At 43.3% G+C, this 13,518-nt stretch overlaps 1 pseudogene; it reads right to left on the bottom strand.

Annotated features, from left to right (window-relative positions):
- Window positions 1-8,463: 8,463 nt before the first annotated feature.
- On the bottom strand, window positions 8,464-11,346 carry LOC147452905 (uncharacterized; annotated as a pseudogene).
- Window positions 11,347-13,518: the final 2,172 nt, after the last annotated feature.

Consider the following 13,518-nt stretch of genomic DNA (forward strand, 5'->3'; position numbering starts at 1 on the left):
ATGCTACATGCCCTTGCTAAAAATACTCAATTAGTTAAGGTTTTCTACAGAGTGGCTCTAGTAGAGTGGTGAACACACCAATGAAAAATCACAAGACCTCAAAAAAAATGGGAGCTCTTTATTGTTTAGTAATTTTATTTGTATCAGTCTCATTAAATCTCTTGTCGGGCCAAGGGAAAATCCAAGGGGGTCATGGACCCAGGCCAAGGGGCCGAGTGTTGAGTGTGGAGAATGAGTTCTAAAAATAGTTGGTGAATGGCCTATATAAAGGATGGTAGGGTGGAGAACTTGCTGGGAAATTCCTTGGGTCTTCTATGGGTAGCAAGTAGGCATGGCCTAGCTAATGAACAATTGATTCATGGAAATCTCTTTTGTAAACACATGTGAAAGAGACATGAATACATTAAGAGAGCCTCTATGCAGGTAATCTCTTGTGTAAATACATGCAAAAATCTAGTATGACTATTTTCTTTGGGGGTATTGGACATCTTCCTCCTACTTTCATGGAGGGAGAAGATTCTTTCATGATTCAATCGTGAATAAGATTCCAACTGAAGGTGATTGATCTTCACATTCCATTATGGTCCAATGTCAAGACAAGGGCTAGGATGGACATGGTTATGCAGGTTCGAATCTGTTTTTGCTAAATGCATGCAAAAGTAAATGTGTTTTTGTGGTGTAAACTTAATTATTTATCGCACATTGAAGGCATTGTAAATGTGTTTCTACTAGACATGGATGAGCATGAGGAATCCAAGAAAGCATACGGTCGCTTGTGGACACTAGCAGATGCAATTGGCCCAAATGACCAAGCAAGAGTTGTCGCACGGACCAGTGAGTGGGCACTAGCAAATGGCAAGCAATGGAAAGATATCAACAAAGATGTCACCACAGGGATGGTCAAGGAAGCATGGCCGACTGTGTCATAATTCTCTATCCCTCGCAAGGGGAGATTGAAGCTGAACAAAAATATGTTGTACCAAAAAATTGCATGCACGACGAGTCCATATACCTTTCATTCATAGGGAGTACACTAAACCACACAGATTTTCCCATGTGGTTTGCAAAGATGCTATACGTTCAATATGTTCAAAATGAGCCAATGGACTTCAGCAACATGGCCCCCAATAAGAGCATAGTGGACATTCATAGTGAGACAGTTACAATATCACAAAAGGAGTTAAGATATGCATTGGTCGGTGTTGATATGCAAACACAGTACATTGTGGAGGAATTGCAAACAAAGATTTGTACCTCCACACACATAATGGGGGAAGGTGACACAACTAACCTCAAAGTATTACAAAACTTGCAGTGACTTTTTGAATCATGGTATATGACACCCTTGCAATGAATGTTGAAGCAAACTGCCTTGTAACCAAATGTGGATAAATTGTTATGTAAATGTATTGATAGTATTACTTGGTGTGTAATTAAAGTAACTTTATAAATACAATTTGTATAAAGCCGTCCATTGCTTCAAGCAAAAAAATTCCATGATGATTTCTAGACACCATAGTAGTAATAAATAACAAAGTGTATAAAGCCACCAATTGATTTAAGCAAACAAATGGTAAGTATGGTATTTCCCTTGGACCACATGCCACAGGTCACGAAAAAAGAGTTTACATGACTTCCAATTTTTTTGAACCCCAATAAAGTGTTAATCAACAATGCTATCTATGTTTACATCACTGCATCATCCACCTCAAGGTTCGCATTCAATTCAAGAAAAGTACATCCACCAAGCTCACAAAAATTGAGTTCTTTAATTATCACCTCTTCCCCTTGATTGTGGTCATCTTCATTTATCCACAGTCCACCGTGGTCTATCTTCTTCGTACCTTTCTGATTGAATATTTCTTAGAAGCCTATGATTGCAATCTAGGTATATCAATTTCTCGTACGATCGTTGACAAGCCGATTAGGAATAGTCAAGTGTACATAGCTATAGCTACTCCAATTTTTATCTGAACTTGAATTCGTAGCACACTGTGCAAGAACCCTAACATCCAATCTACGTAACGTAGGCATTGAAGCACCATTCATGAGCCATCGTCTCCATGTTGGTTGTTCCAATACAAGATTTTGCACAAACTCTGAACTAAAATTACTATAGAAATTAAAGACCATGTCATAGAAGTCTTCACTCACCTCTTCATCTAGTTCATCATAGTCCATGTTCTAATACTCTGGATCAAGCAAAAAAGCAACATTATGCAGTGGAATATGCGCACTGACCCATCGAGCATGTACATACTTATTTAAGATATCCCTTTTAGATTTATTGCGAGGTGCTCTCCAAGGCTTAATCAGAGAATTTGCAGGCTCCAAAGGAGAGTTCTAATTCTCTTGAACATTATGTGAGCCCATGTACACCTTCCCTATATTGGGTGGCTTAAGATCAAAATGACGCTAGGATGTCATCACGGGCCTCATCATCAAGTAGGTGTCACCAACGTCATACCAAAAGTGTTTTATCATCAATAAGCACTTTCAGGGACCGCACCTCTATTTTTACTCTTTTTGGTTTTTCTGCTTCCCACTCATAGAAGCCAACACAAACAAATGTCTCCAAAATAGCATTTTTGTTTTGCAAAAGACTTTCCACGGTGTAGAAGTTACTGCAAAATCTTGTTTCACATGGCACCTTCAATATTGTAAACTATCTAGCACACATTGTTTCTTCAAAATAAACTTCGCCACCTTCCTTGCTCTATCTATAATGCATTTGAACCAATCATTGGTATATTTTTTGTACCAATCCTGCAATATAAGAATCAAGCTATGTGCATTGCAACCAAACGTGTGCAAGTTGGAAAGCACTCCTCCAAGAGATGACTAGTTGCTCTATAATTTTTGGCATTGTCCATGATCACCTGTACTAAATTGGGGACACTTACTTGATGAATTGTCTTTGTTATTATATTAGCTATATAGCTCCCTGACTTTATCTCACTCGAGCTATAAATTGCTTTGATATAGCACTCCCCTCAAGGATTGAACAACATCACATTAATTAGTGGCCTACGTTGTACATTTGACCATCCATCGCTGACTATAGTGCATCCTGTTTGCTCAATTGATTTCAAGGTCAATCTAGTAGCTTCCTTTTGGGTGTCTGCAAAGCATTTATCTAAGAACGTTGTGCACACCTAGTGATATGATAGAGGGGAAAAACCAACACCATACTCACCGATCTTCTTCCATGCATGCCTCCATGGCTCTCGTGTGACCATTAACATAGGAACACCAACAAAATAGATAGCTTGGGCAAGAGCAGATTGTGCCTCTTTAAGAGAAGTTGATTGAAATCTTTACTCTTGACTTACTTGGCCCATTCTATGCATTGCAAGCTGGTACTCAGAGGATCCACCTTGAGTGCTAGATTTTTGTGTGTGTGTGGTGTCCGGCATGGAGGGTGCACAACTATTTTGTTTGCCTTGTGTTGAGGCAACACTGCCAATCGGCTTGGAGTCGGTATTTTAGGGTGCTTTGCATTGGCTACACTTCCTAATAATTGTCTCAAGCATTTTGTAGCACTCTCATGACCTACCCCATTACATCCGCCTCCATTTGCGCTATTAGATGTTCCAAGGAAGTGCTTCCTAATACGATGCGCACCTCTTGATTTTTTTTTGCCACATAATTTGCAACGGCAATCTATAAATGATCTCATGTTCTCAGCAAATTGCCACTGAGGCCCTAGCACCTTACCACCGGCCTTGCGCTTCCCTTTATTGGAAGCTCCATTGGTTGATCCTTCACCACTAGTGGATGGGCGACTAGAAGTAGCTACATTAGAAGCTGCATTGATGTTTTTGAGTGCTAGCTCTTTGTGTGTGTGTGGTGGCCGGCATGGAGGGTCCACAACTATTTTGTTTGCCTTGTGTTGAGGCAACACTGCCTTGGTGCTATGTAGCCAACCGACTTGGAGTTGGTATTTTAGGGTGCTTTGCATTGGATACACCTCCTAATAACTCTCTCAATCATTTTGTAGCACTGTCATGACCTACGCCATTACATCTACCTCCATTTGTGCTGTTAGTTGTTCCAAGGAAGTGCTCCCTAATACGATGTGCACCTCTTGATTTTTTTTTTCCACATAATTTGCAACGCCAATCTATAAATGATCTTATTTTCTCAGCAAATTGCCACTCAGGCCCTAGCACCTTACCACTGGCCTTGCACTTCCCTTTATTGGAAGCTCCATTGTTTGATCCTTCACCACCAGTGGATGGGCAACTAGACGTAGGTACATTAGAAGTAGCTGCATTGATGTTTTTGAGTGCTAGCTCTTTGTGTGTGTGTGGTGGCCGGCATAAAGGGTGCACAATTATTTTGTTCGCCTTGTGTTGAGGCAACACTGCCTTGGTGCTATGAAGCCAACTGACTTGGAGTCAGTATTTTAGGGTGCTTTGCATTGGCTACACCTCCTAATAAAACTCTCAATCATTTTGTAGTTCTCTCATGACCTATGCCGTTACATCTGCCTCCATTTGCCCTATTAGTTGTTCCAAGGAAGTGTTCCCTAATGCGATGTGCACCTCCTTTATTTTGTTCCACATAATTTGCAACGCCAATCTATAAATGATCTTATGTTCTCAGCAAATTGGCACTCAAGCCCTATCACCTTACCACCGGCCTTGTGCTTCCCTTTATTGGAAGCGCCATTGTTTGATCCTTCACCACCATTGGATGGGTGACTAGAAGTAGCTGCATTAATGTTTTGGGAGCAAGCATTAGCATCCATGATAAGTTCACAAGCCACCTATGCATTCATACAATCACAAAAGTGCTAGGTTTTTAGAAAATTGGATTTAATTGAATATTTGTATAATAATGCAAAATAATATACATATAAAATGAAACAAAAAGACATGAAATCGGTGGTAATGAGGAGCACTCCATTTCAACAATATAAATGGGCAGAAAAGTACACCGGCCTAGTGATAAGGAGCGCTCCATTCCAAGCATAAAAATGAGCTTCAAGCACTTGCACCATCTAAACCCTTCACGAGGATGCTCCCTATCCAAATCTGTTTTCAGGCAGATAGACACCCAGGGAAGGTAACTAAATATAACAAACAAGTATGTCATTGCAGCAGTGATAAGAAGCGCTCCATTCCAACAATAGAAGTGGCCCCCAAGAACTTGCACCATCTAAACCCTTCAGGAGAAGGCTCCTTATCCAAACTTATTTCTAGGCGGATAGACACCCAAGGGAGGTAACTAAACATAACTAAAAATGATAAGGAGCGCTCCATTCTAGCTATAGAAATGTGCCCCAGACGCTAGCACCACCTAAGGCCCTAAACCCTCCACGAGGATCCTCCCTACCCAAACCTATTTCTAAGAGGATAGACACCAAGGGGAGGGAACTAAACATAACAGAATAGAACATACGTGTAGTGATAAGGTGCACTCCAATCTAGCCATAGAAATGAGCCCGAAGCACTTGCACCACCTAAACCCTCCGCAAGGATGCTCCCTACCCAAATCTATTTTCAGGCGGATAGACACCCAAGGGAGGTAATTATTCGTGGATTTAAAAAATATACGGATTAAAGCTACCTGAACAAAATCTAACATGTATATTTCAACTTTAATTTCTAGTGGAAGCTTTGTAGAGTGTGCCAAAATGGAGGGCTAGTAGGATGGGACAATGTTTATATAGCCACCTCCAAAAATGAGGGGCAAGGAGAGGATATAGTCAAGCCACCGTCGGGCATCGTTGCTTGCCCAGCAGGGCCTGATGGGCTAGTAGCGATGCCCGACTGGCGATTTTAGCTAGTCATTGTGAATTTGATATTATATAACATGAGTTATTACCACTTCACATGAAGATGCAAATGAAATCCCCTGATGTTAACTCATGATGGTGTTATTACCATTCTTATTGTTTTCTAGTCATGGACCGGACTTGTCGGTCCCGTAGTTACATTATCATGGATTGGGTGATCGTCGATGGGAGGTGCACCATAGACTTAGCAGATAAGGATTAGTTGGATTTATGGATTGACCCACCACATGTGGACATCTGGGTGTGAATGGTGTGACCCATACAAAAGTCATGTAACCCTAGTTTTTGCTTCTTCTCAAAGTACAGAAGCTAAGTGCTCTTGCTCTCTACCTTCTCTTGCCTTATCCTCTTGATGTGTGTGTGTGTGTGTGTGTGTGTGTGTGTGTGTGTGAGAGAGAGAGAGAGAGAGAGAGAGAGTATATCCTCTTGATGTGTGTGTGTGTGTGTGTGTGTGTGTGAGAGAGAGAGAGAGTATATGTGTGTGCGATTAAGCGTGCGCAACCGTACGGCGGCTGACCAGCGTGATGGGCTTCCTTCTTATTGCGGTAGCATATAAGGATTAGTTGGATGTAGGGATTGACCCACCAAGTGTGGACACCTGGGTGTGTGGTGTGACCCATATAAACGTCATGTAACCCTAGTTGCTTGTTCTCAAAGTTCAAAAGCTAAGTGCTCTTGCTCTCTACCTTCTCTTGCCTTATCCTATGGATGTGTGATAGTGTGTGCATGAAAGAGAGAGAGAGAGAGAGAGAGAGAGTATATGTGTGTGGAATTGAGCGTGAGCAACGGTACGGCGGTTGACCAACGTGATGAGCTTCATCCTTATTGCGGCACAAGTTTCCCTCTAACGACGATGCAAGGAGGTGAGTGACACATCGCTCATCTCTGTTCTGAGCTTGTCTACACATGATTGTGTGCTTGTAGCTATTGTGACCCGCACATGGCGCACAGCAAGTCCCCTGCACTACACAACTCCACACACTTGGCATGAATTTTCAAACTCGAGTCAAGGGTTTCTTTTACCTTAATAGTTTTATCTCCATGCTCTCCGTGCTTGGAGCAATTTTTCTTGAATTCAAAATGATACTGTTTCCCAATACATAGGGAGTTGTTTTGCTTCAAACTACCCTCGCTATTTATCTTCTTTTTAGAACCAAGGATCACAAAATTGACCTTATTCGTTATTCTTGGTTGTCGATCTCCTTTCAAGGAAAAAGGCAAAACGCCATTAACAAAAGTGAGTTTAGTGACTGATGAAATACTTGACAAAGCCTTGATACAACCTTCTAATTCCATTTTTAATCCCTTGTTTTGTTAATTGAAGAGAAATTATGGCCTAGAGAATGTGCAGAGACTATTTTAAGCATAAGCATAAGTATCCCCAATTCCTTCCTTAGATAATTTTTTTGACAAATTGAAGAGAGCCACCATTTTTTTTGCAAACTTGACTTCAAAATTTGTTATTATCAAATTAAGATGCACACATTCGACATCTTCAAGACTACATTTTGCACACAAGTGGTCACTATGTGTTTCTTGTTATGCCTTTTGATCTCTTTAAATCCATTGCTCTCTAAAACCTAAAAGTCACTTTCTTGCACACGATCAAGTGAGATACCCCTAATATGAGCTGGATTCTCTACTGCCCCATGTGGGAGGTTGTGAAGATGGTGCCCTAGGAACTTCCTCATCACTATATCACACAAGCACGCTCAAACAGGATCAATGGTAGAGGAGGAAAACACGGGGCGCATCAATCGTGGACTTTGGCCTTGCACGTCAAAGTCCATAGATATCTCATTCCCTTCTACCCTTGCCATTATGGACTTTGGCTTTCAAGGTAAATGGTGCACAAATGAACTTAAGAACCCTTTTCCCATGATCAAAGTTTGGTGCTATGCTTGTGGTTCTGTAAATCAGACCTTAGCTAAGAAGTCGAAAGCAGATAATCATGGAAAGTGATTTCAACTTGGTAGAGACAAATACCTTATTAAGGGCACCATTATTGAAGGGAAGTAGAGTAGGCAAGACTATAATTCAATCACTAATACTTGGAAAGGCCCAAGTACTAAACTATGTTCCCTTCAAGCCTCGCCTATAGTCTCGTCTATATGTATATGTATATGTATTCTATAACGGCAGTGAGAGTGCCCTTTACATGTGTCAAAAGCTGCGAACTGAAGGCTACAGTCCAAAAGAGGGAGAGAGAAAGAGAGAGATAGAGAGCGCACATGCGCTCAATCTGGTGAAGAAGTGGTCATTGCTTTCTGCCAGCGGCCATGGTTGCTTGTGAGCACATGCAGACGTTCTAGTGAGAGAAAGGAAGAGAGAGAGAGCGCTCTGACACAGTGTAGGAAAGGGTTCACCAATGAAGGACCCTCCCTCCAAGCAAACGCTACTTCACCGCCAGTGACCGTTAGGACCAAGGGTAATTAGTCCCAATGACAACGATCAACTGCCGATGGCTTTGCGATTGAACTGGACAGGTGCGTGCGTTGTTGGCAGTGGGCCAAGGGTGATTTTACACCTTTTTCGACGCGGACGGCACTGCATGTGCGTGCCCTAAGAGAGGCCGCCGAAGGTGACCGCCGGCTGTACTAGTGTTCCTTATGGGAAGAGTTCAGTTACATATAGGGCCATGCTAAATTTACCAGTAGGCTTCAACAGCTCCTCACTGTGGTGGAGGAAGCGCAAGAGGAATCGCAACGAGAACAGAGGGAGGGGAGGAAGGGGGCTTCTTCTGCGTGGCTATGGCGCACCCTTCATGTTCTCTGCGTATGTGGGCAAGCGTCTCTGCGACACATCTCATGGAGGGTCTGTCGTCTCTATATCCCTGCAGACACGCAAAGGCAAGCTCTACAACCCTGTTGATTGCTCTTTCCACACTTGGGTCTGCTTTCTTCAATTCTAACTGTGGGTCTACCAGCTCCTCCAGCAACCCACATTGGATCTTCAGCACTGCCAATGTAGAGAGGTTTATCTCCCCCCTCTCTCTTGACATGTCCACTGCCAGCTTCCCAGATACTAGCTCCATCAACACCACCCCCAAGCTGTACACATCACTCTTATCTGTGAATTGATAGCATTCATGATACTCTGGATCCAGATACCCTGGAGTCCCCTGCGGCGATGTCGAAATGTGTGTCGCCTGGATCGGCACCAACTTCGAAAGCCCGAAATCTGCTAACTTTGCATGGAATGCGTCATCCAGAAGTATGTTGGCTGTCTTCACATCCCTGTGGTAAATAGGGGGCACGACAGCATTGTGCAAGTAACAGAGCGCGCCGGCTGTTTCGCAAGCTATCCTAAGGCGAAGGCTCCATGACATTGGCGGCTTTCGACCACCGTGAAGATGGTCTGACACCGTGCCTTGGGATGCATACTCGAACACCAGCAGTAGCTCCCTCTTGTCTTCGCAAGCACAGAAATCGAAGAGCATAACAAGGTTTGGATGATTGAGATTTGAAAGCACCTTGATCTCATTGTAGAAATGCTCTATCCTTCTGTAGTTGTTATGGTGAAGCCTCTTCACAGCATCTTTGAGGCCGTCGGCAAGTACCCCTCGATACACTGCCCCAAACCCGCCGTCGCCAAGGATGTTCTTATCTGCAAAAGTTTCTGTAGCACACACGAGCTCTTTAAATGAAATTTCCCTCGCTAGAGTAGCATCCTGTTTTCTTGACAGAAATGATGGTCTTTATCCAGGACTTGGTAAGTCTTGATCTGTGCCTGGTTTCTTTTTCTTTCAAAAGAAGAACATAGCAAGCAAGGCTAGTAAAAGGGCCATGGCGGATAACCCAGCCACCAAAACAACAATTTTCAGAGTCTTCTTGCTTTTCTGGTTGCTGATATCTGCATATGTATAACGTATGGGTGGATTAGACTGGTCTACAATCCTGTAGGCATACCATTTGCAGAATTATTCACCAGTTACATACGCGCGCGCACACACACACACACAAAACAAACGTATTGCGTGGGCGTGGCGTGGCATGGCTCTTGCCCACTCAATAATTATTTGTGAGACCACGCCAAATACTTATTTCATGGATGCGTATGCACACACGCTTGCCCTCTCTACACGCACACACACATGCATACATACCCTACGTACTTACAGACAGACAGCTGCACACACACACACACACACACACACACACACACACACACACAGAGAGAGAGAGAGAGAGAGAGAGAGAGAGAGAGAGAGAGAGAGAGAGAGAGAACCTTCCAGAGGAGGCAGAGAAGTAGGATATCCTGCAGGAAATGCCGTGATTTGTGGATTCTCAGAAGTAGGATATCCTGCAGGCAATGCCGTGATGTTTGGATTCTCAGAAGAGCAAATTGTGGCACAGGAACATGTAAAGTTGCCAAGGCGGTCGTAGCCGCATGATCCATTCCTTGATGAACACTTGACACAATCTTGGAAAGTCGAAGCAAGCCAAGTTGTGCCTGTGGGATTCCAATTCAGCAGAAGAATGCCCGGTTTCCATGTCAAGAGAACAAGAGAAGGGTCTAATGCGACGAAGAACATCGTTTCCTTGCAGCCTGAGGCATTCATGACTTGGGAAAGATTGAGCTCCTTGCTTATAGCTGGGTTAGGGATCATATACTGGTAGCAATTATAGCCCTCGTCTTTGTTTTGGTTGCACTCTTTTTCATAAGCCATGCATGCAATGCTACTCATTTGCAAATTAGAAGTGGTATTTGCCTTTGTAGCGTTGCATCTGAGGAGTATGATGGTGGAGCTATGGAAGTTGAATGAAGAGTGTGCGAACTCCTGGAGGTTTATGGATTGAGGTATGTCTTGTAAGATCTGCTCATAGGAGGCGAGAGTGCATGCATTCTGGCCAAGCAGACTTGGATTCCATGTGAGAGTGATGTAGCCATATCCGGGGTCGAATGGGAGGCCAGATGGGTAGCTTAAGTTACCTGTTGGAAGAGGGGAATATATATTGACCACAGTTGTGGCGGGGAGGCCGGGACTAGCTGTGGCGGGATCATCGGTAAAACCAGGCTAATTAGGGTACGCATTGGACAGCTCGCAATTGGTTATGACGAAGCTTGATTGAATGCCAAGGCACTCATCTGATGGGAGGAATGGGAAGGAGACGTTCACTTCGCCGGAAGAACATATGGAGCTGTGATTGGTGGATGCAAGGCATGATGTCGGCGTTTCAGCGGGCAGAGGGAACGCCACATTGAGAAGCAGAGGATGAAGCAAGACGACTGATAAGCTGATGGTGAGAGAGGAGGGGATGAAGAGGAGCACGGGGTGATGCCCCTGCTTCTGCGTTCTCATGGCTTGGGGATGCTGAAGAGCATGTAAACAAGGAGAGGCAGGCCGCAGGACTCTTCGGACTCTTCGGGCAGTGTCCAGGGGACCTAGCCTTGAACGGTTGAACCTTGAAAATTTCATTTCTTTCATGACTGGCACTTTTATATAATGATTGAATAAAATGCTGTATTTTTTGAGGTACAATCGAAATTTTGAAAGACAGATGTTTCGATTTGGGTCCTTTACTCACAAACATCCAATTTGACCTCTAGGCCTAGGTTACGACCCCATTGGCAAAAACTAAAAATTTTAGATGTATAGTCTGGCCAGCCGCCTTAGAAGTTAGGCGTCTCTCTCTTAGGCTGCGCACATGCATGCCATCAGCAGGTAATTCCGATGGAAAAGGCTGATGAGCCCACCACACGCCCGCCACGCCCTTGTCAAAACAAACAGCTACCTCACCCGCTGCAATCTGCACGCGAGTGGCTTTGCCTTCGCGTTCACCGCCGATTGTAGCCGTTTGAGTGACGGGAGCATTTGTGATTTGGCCCAGCGCTTTGCAAGCCGTTGATTGCATCTCTTTCTTCATTTCTCTCACTAGAATGATAGGCATGTGCACGTACTGCTGATCGACTCCACTCGTTCATCCTCACTGCTACCTCTCACCGTTGCTGGTGCTTGTGCGCACTGTCTCTCTCTCTCTCTCTCTCTCTCTCTCTCTCTCTCTCTCTCACACACACACACACACACACACACACACACAGTGTGCGGGTTGTCTGTGTCGTTCGTTTGCAAACCACACTGACTGGATCGACACATGTACGGTGGAAGGGGCACGAATCCCTTTCCCCATTGCAATGTAGTACTAGTGTGACCGACGGGCCGAAAGTTGCCTCTGTGTGTGTGTGTGTGTGTGTCTCGTCGTGTGGTTGGGGGCTGTAGGGAACACAAGCCGGATCAAGGAGCTCTCGCCATGTGTGTGTGTTTTTTGTGGGGGGAGAGATACCTACCCCTTTTGTAATAGCCTAGTATAGATATATAGATGCATAGCTATAGATAGATACTAGACTCATTATTTGAGTGTTTTAATAATATTGTTAACCTTTTTAACCGGATATAATTTAAATGCCACCTAGATTGAGTGCTTGAAAATTACAAGTTTTAGTGTAAAATCTAGTAAATCCTTCAAATTTTGTCCTAAAATTAAGGAGACTTTAAGGGTGCCATTTTTCTCTTTGGTTAGAAAATAGATTTTGGCAAGCTATGGACTAACCCAATTTTTGGGTGCCTAGCGAACGATCCGCCTTGTAGAGCTCAAAGACACATCGGGTTGTCATATCTTGATAGAGCGGCTAATACTCCCTAAAGCCTAGAATTAATTTTTAGGCGTAAGTAGACCATATCTAGACCTATTAACACTAAATTCCTCCAAAATTTGTAGGTTTTCTTACCTTTTGATTTGATATTTGTAGATAAATTTCAAGATCTGCAGGTTGGATCACATGCAAACTATGTAGGTCTCAAGCCTTGTATGTCTCACATTTAAATGAATAGAAACTAAATTCCCTCTCAAAATTTTCAAGTTTTAATGAAAATTTCTAAATTTGAACGAGAAGGAACTAATTTCCTTTTGAAAATGCTTCCTTGTAACATGAAGGCTCATTGCAATCAGTCATCATGACATAGTTCATACATGGAACAAACCGATTAGGAGGTCGCGTGATACGTCCATATCTACGCAAAATAGGTGGCTCAAGCTCAGCTACAACCTGTGGTTCCAATCTATCCTGTCCTTGCTCGTCTTGAGCCCTGACATTTTGTCTTGCACATGCAGGTCCATCTTCTTGGAAGACAACTCTTCTAATCTCCTCAACCCTCTCTGGTTTAGAATGATATTTGGATTCATTAAAGTGAACATCATTGCTGCGGATAACCTTTCTGGATTCGGGATCCCATAGTCTGTACCCCATCTCACCAGAATTACCATAGCCTAGAAAGATGCACTTTCTACTCTTTGGCTCAAGTTTGTTCCTAAATTCCTTTGGAACGTGAGTATATGCCTCATAGCCAAAGACTCTAAGATGCTTGTATGAGGGCATTTTGCCTGACCATACCATCTCTGGCACTGAATCCTTCTGTAGAAACTTGCTAGGAGATCTATTTATAAGATGAACAGCTGTTGATACAGCTTCAGCCCAAAACCCATTTGGCAACTGTGCATTAGACAACATACTTCTGACCTTCTCTTGTATGGTCATATTCATCCTCTCAGCAACACCATTTTGAGGAGGATTGTAAGGAGCAGTAAGTTCACGTTTTATACCATTTGACTCACAAAAGTCCTGAAAGGCCTTTGAAACATACTCTCCACCATTGTCAGTGCGTAAGCATTTAAGCTTCTTGCCACTCTGATTCTCCACAAGTGTCACAAACGTTT

This window comes from Adiantum capillus-veneris, chromosome 8 (genome assembly GCF_014529385.1).
Source record: "Adiantum capillus-veneris isolate H3 chromosome 8, ASM1452938v2, whole genome shotgun sequence".
Classification (NCBI taxonomy): Eukaryota; Viridiplantae; Streptophyta; class Polypodiopsida; order Polypodiales; family Pteridaceae; genus Adiantum; species Adiantum capillus-veneris.